Consider the following 6,028-nt stretch of genomic DNA (forward strand, 5'->3'; position numbering starts at 1 on the left):
GACATTGTACTTGTGAACTCACAGAAGCTGTGAGTTCATGACTGAGTTCACAATTGAACCATTCAGCATTCTAGGACTTAGGGTGAATAAGGGAGGGTGATGTGGGATGCATATGATCTAAACTGTGGTAAATAATATGAAAAAAAAAACTGAATTTAAGAAAAAAAAAAAGAAGCAAAAGTCAATGGACTTCTTCAAATGTCTGGAGTGAGGAAAGACATATTCAAGACCTTCTACCAAGTTCCATCACCCTTGGGATGGTCTCCAGTGAGCCTTCTGATTGATAAACTGATTTCTGTTTATTAAGTATTCTTAATTGAAAACAATCTCAGTGGAGAGAGCAGGATCCAAAGATTGATGTTTCAAGTTTCTGCCCCATCGAAGTATTTTACATACCACCCAATTTTTCTGCCAAGATGGGTATGAAGTAATAAAAATAGCAAACTTGTAGAAGAATTGGAACATTTAAAATTTAAATCCTAGAAAATTGGATTTGTATTTTTATTGCATTATTTTCCAAACTCTGTCCTGCTGCATTTCTGAATTCTCCACGTAGATTTTCCTCTTGGAGTCTTCTGTTACAATAATCTAAGAAAACATATACCTGCTTCCTCTCTTTGTGCTCTCAATGTAACCTCAGAGGGCAACTGATGCAGTAATGAGTAATGGTAATAAATAATAGAGCTATGTTACATCTGCTCACAAAAGTAATTCAGAGATGTCCAAAACTGTGGCCAATAATTTTCTGCAGATTAGCTGTCTGGGGGAGACAAACCCACTGACTACAGCTCTCAAGAAGGTTGCACAGAGCAGGCCACGCTCAGTTTCGCACGTCAAATGTAAAAGCAGGTGAGAACTTAAGGCCGTTTTTAAAGTAAGGAGCTATGAAATGAATCCCAGGGCATTCTAGAAAATCAAATGCACATTCTTCAGGCTTCACCTGCTTCGAGAGAGAACATCAATAAAAGAGACAGAACTGAAGTTGAAATCTAAAAGGAATTTGAAATCTTCAGGGCAGAACTAAGGGAAAGAAAGAAAAGAGGACATCCTGAGAATGTGAAGACTGGAAGGGGCAAGCTACAGAAAACCACATAGGAAGCACCTCCAGCTATCCTGTCAGAGTTAGTAACATACCTGCTATTACCCTTCCTCCTTCCTTCGGTCTTTTGGGAAAGGATTGGGAGAGGGCGATGGAAGGATCACTCTGCTGCCATATGCGAACTGCCTTGAGAAATGTTTATTCCCAGCGCTTGGTTATGTTCTTTAACGTGTGGCAGGGTATCCATCTACAAAGACTCACTTATGATTCATAAGGAGGGTGAGAGCTTGCAGCAGGGTATCCTCAATCATTCCTACATTCTAACAAGATATTTCCATTCTTCCTGGGTCCAAACCCAAACTATTTCTTGCAGGTTAATTCTGTCAGCTGTATTCCATGTTGCAAGTGCTCCTAGGTATTTCTTAGCTAGCAATAGATTCGACTCAAACCCAGATCCTTACTTATATTAAATTCAAGGATTTGCCTTAATGCAATGTAACATTTTCTTGTTTCTTAGAGTATGACCTCATCAAGACTAACAATTTCATAAATTAGCTTGACATCCTAAGCATCAACACGTGACTGTCACACAGCAGTGGTTAGATACACATGGCTGCTAAAATTAAATAAGATAATGTTTATAAGACTATCATCTGGCACATAATGAGCACTTAGTTAATGTCAGATTATTATGACAGCAGGCAGTGATTAAATGCTTACTGACTGTCAAGGATAAATGCAAAAGAAAAGGCTTGAATATCTTTCATTTCATATAATTATTACATAACTGTGACAACATCTGAAACATATTTTTCCCATTTTAGATTACAGATTTCTTATGTTTTTAAGACTCCAGGTGTCCATGTGTCTAAAACAAAGACATTCCTCAGCAGGCATTCTTGTAAAATGGAAGAATCGTACTGAGAATTACAAAAATGTAATAGCCTACACCTTTTTACAGCTGGGCACAATTTTCTGAGGCTATACAGTATGTACTGCACAGAGAAGAATAAAAATAAAGCTGACATTCTTAAAATTATATCACTAAAAATGCCAACAGCTTCAAGCAAAGAAACAGGGAAACGTACAATACAGCCAAGGAATACTGAGAAAGTATTAGAGGCTTTAAGGCCAGTAACAACAACAACAAAAATATGTAAGTATCGTAGGCTGCTTTTATAAATATTCATGTGTTTTATGCAGAAAGTAAACTAGCTGACCTGTGAGGGTGCATATGAGAATGTGTTTAGGTAGATTGGCCCAAATCATCAGATTACTTCTCTCAATGATATCATCTAACAAGTTTGCTATGTACGTAGAATAAAAATCAGACATCTTTCCAGGTTTAGAGTCCCACACAGTGAGATGTCTGTCAATCCAGCTTCATGCCGTCACACCTACTCACTATCTACAAACGGAAACTTTTCTCTCCCCCCCCCTTTTTCTGTTGCTCTCAAATAAACCCCCAAAAAATTATTTTAAAAACACTTGTTCAGAATTTTTTTTCCTTTCTAGAAACATTCTACTTTCCAATTTGTGTGCAACTGGGTTATTAATCTTGTCATACTGTTTTTTTCTTTCTTTCTTTCCTTTCTTCTTAACCTTCTCCTTTCTATCTAGAAGGTCTCACTGCGTATCACAAGCTAGTCTTAATCTTCCAATCCTCCTGACTCAACTTTCCAAGTTCTGGGATGTTGTGGGAAATGTTTTTCCCCGGAGAGATAAAAACATGTATCTATTCACCCCAGATAAGGCTCAGACAGCAGAGCAAAGTATGAGAGTACGAAAATCAGATTTGGTGAAGTGGTGAGTTTATTGGGGTTACTTACAGAGCAGAGTGAGGAGTTGCTTACAGAAGCGGTAGATGAGTCAAAGGCCACTGCATCCCTGAAAAGCCCGCTCCAGCACAGGTGAGGAGTCACAAAAGCTCCATTTCTGCTCACTGCACAGCCTGCAGACAGCACATTGGTCAGTCTCTTCCCCTAGCACTTTTTCCCCCTTCATATAACTTTAGAGACAGGTCTTGCAAGCATTCTCCCAGACTTGATTTCCTGAGTCTTCTGAACTTCCTCCCCCTAAGGTAGGAATCTCTCAATTTCTCAATAACACTGGTTTTTCTCAGCCACTCAACAGTTATTCCTGTGACCTTGGGGAAGTTTGTCATGTGACCTTTTAAGTTTCTGCTCTTCCAGACTTGACCTCCTGAGTTTCCAGAGCCTCCCTCCATTCTTCATGAGGGAATATTTTAATTTGGCAAAATTTTCTATACAATATGAAATTACCTGTGTTCACCCAGCTAGCTATTCTTTTTTTAAAAAATATTTTTATCAATTGCAATTAAAGACAGAGAGAGAGGGGGGGGCAAATGGGTACTCTGGGACCTCTTGCCACCGCAATAAACTCCAGATGCATGTGCCACCTTTGTCTGTCTGGCTTTATGTGGATACTGGGGAATCAATCAAGTTTTGCAAGCAAGTGCCTTTAACCACTGAACCATCTCTCCAGTCAGCAAAGTATTCTTTAGTTAAATACTTCACTTAGGGAGAAGGCTCAGCAGTTGAAAGGCTTGTTTCCAAAGCCTATGGCACAGGTTCAGTTCCACGTTATTCAGATTAAGCCAGATGCACAAAGTGGCACCTACGTCTGGACTTCATGTGCAGTAGCAAGAAGCCCTGGCATATTCATTCTCATTCTCTCTTCTTCCTCTTATCCTCCTCCTCTTCTTCCTCCTTCTTCTTCCCCACAAATAAATAAGAATATTAAAAAGAAATTAAATATTGGCTGGAGAGATTTCCCAGTGGTTAAGGTGTTTGCTGCTAAGCCAAAGGACCCAGGTTTCATTCCCCAGTACCCACATAAGCCAGATGCACAAGGGGATGCATTTGTATGGAGTTTTTTTACAGTGGCTAGAGGCCCTGATGCATCCATTCTCTCTTTCTCTGTTTCTCTCTCTCTCTCAAACTAATTAAATTCATAAAAAATTAAAAATAAATAAAATATGTCATTACTAAAAGACAATGAACAAAATAATACAGCCGCCCATCACCTACCATAACTCTTCACAGGATACTTATTACTGATGCCTTTTTATTTCTTTCGTTTAATTTTGGTTCCCTTTTATTCCACTAGACCTTGTATTCTGATAATAGAATACTCATCTCTCTCATTCACTTGTCTAGGAACATTTGCCAGAACAGTGCCTAAAGAGCAGGTACAAACTCAATGAACGACCACACGAATGAAGAAATCGTAAGGGGGCCTCACCTCTTTGTCTTATCCTAACTCTTCTACTTATTTTCCGCTCCTTGCTTTCATTATCTTACCTTTAAGATTTGTCACATGGATTCCTCCCAACCTCTGTGGCATTCTTAACTGCATCCCTTGCAAATTTGTTCGCATTCTCAGAAAGAGGCAGTTGAGCCTTTTAAATAGAGAAGCGCTACAGTTATTTGTTGAGACACTAGTTTCCACGTTAAGATACAACAGCCCACACCCATGCAAGCCCATTCTTTAACTTCTATATGAAAACATTTTTCTGCTATGTAAACATGCGTTTTCAACCCTATTAGAGGATAAAGGCTGCTACCACTTGTCAGAGCTCTCTTCTTCACACTCTGGGGAAAATGAGAAACAGGCTTGCTCGTGGAAGATCAGTTTGTTCCTTTAGCTCCACTGGGATATAGCAAGATGTGGAAGGAAACCACATGGCTGTGACGAGGAGGAGGGGTGTCTCTGGAAAATGAAAATGCATCAATGCAAATTCTGTGAGAAACACTGAATATTCGCAGATGGTATTTTTTTACTCCTGTTACCAGTTACATAAATTTTTCAAGATTTGCATGGTGGCACTGCTATTACCATATTTTAAAAACCATTTTAAACACATAATGGGAATTTTATTCTCAAAAGAGTGCAGAGCATTTTACTGTTTATAGTTTCATAGTGCATTTATATTTCCCAGCACTCCTGTAACATAAAATGGAAATGAGGAGCATGTGCAGATGAAAATTTAGTTACTTTTGGTTCCCCTTTTTAGTCCTGGGACCTGGGGTAACTTGTGTCTGTTAATCTAATTTTTTGTTAATAAAACGATGATAATGATGGTTTTGCTTATGTTGTTGGTGTGAGTTGTAGATAAACCAAAATAATGATTTAGTCAAACTCTAAGACATAGCACATGCTTTGAAGTACTAAGGAACTTCTTTTAGATACAGAAGTATAGACACAGGTTATTGAAGTGATGATGTAGTAACATTTAAAATGTCTTGATTTCTAGTTCAGGATCACAGCCGTTTCAGCTCATCCCATCTCCTTTATATGCTATTGGCTCCTCTACAACAATTCACTTCACATTCAACCTCCTTCTTTACGGAGTATAACATCTCCTTAAATAACTTCTTTGTCCACATCCTGAACTCTGCACAGTGTGGTGACTTGCATTTAACTTACTATGACATTTTTGCTAGCATCTTTAGGTTAAAAAAAAAAAAACTCTTCATATGTCCTCTTGGTTACATACAGTCATAAAATCTTCTAAGAACTATTTTTTTTGTTTTTTTAAATTCTACCTATACTTCACTTGAGTACACTGTCAGACTTCCCTTCCTTAAACAAAATTCACGATCCCACATATCTTTCTAGCTATTACTAGAAGTCTGCTCTACTCCTCCATGCCTCTCAGGACACCTATGTTAACTACACATTCTATTGCCTTTTCTCCTTTTCCTCACATCTCAGTAGACCTTCATCCTTCGTTAACAAACTGTGACCCCACCATCGCACCTAAACATTTACTCATTGAAAGTTGAATATTGCCTGCCTACCCCGGCGATATTCAATTTTCCATCAGTAAACCTTTTACGATTTTTCTTGAAGTTTTGGTAGCACTTAGCAGTCACTGTTGCCGTTGGTGTTCTCCTGTCTTTGTACTGTCTTGTGTGGCATACACCTCGAATCAGCCTCTACTGCCTCTCTGAGTATCTCTTCTCA

The 6,028-nt window shown here is 38.6% G+C and overlaps 1 long non-coding RNA gene across 2 annotated transcripts in view; it reads right to left on the reverse strand.

The window, feature by feature from the left end:
- Nucleotides 1–2,978, reverse strand: part of LOC123462036 — a 31,832-nt gene extending 28,854 nt beyond the window's left edge. Inside the window, exon 1 of one of the 2 annotated variants that reach the window (XR_006638056.1) lies at nucleotides 2,869–2,978. This is a non-coding gene — a long non-coding RNA (uncharacterized LOC123462036). Of the gene's footprint in view, nucleotides 1–1,134; nucleotides 1,245–2,868 lie in introns of those variants that run through there. The other variant, XR_006638055.1, reaches the window with a different exon arrangement.
- Between the last annotated feature and the right edge of the window lie 3,050 nt (nucleotides 2,979–6,028).

This window comes from Jaculus jaculus, chromosome 7, assembly GCF_020740685.1.
Source record: "Jaculus jaculus isolate mJacJac1 chromosome 7, mJacJac1.mat.Y.cur, whole genome shotgun sequence".
NCBI classification, from domain to species: Eukaryota; Metazoa; Chordata; class Mammalia; order Rodentia; family Dipodidae; genus Jaculus; species Jaculus jaculus.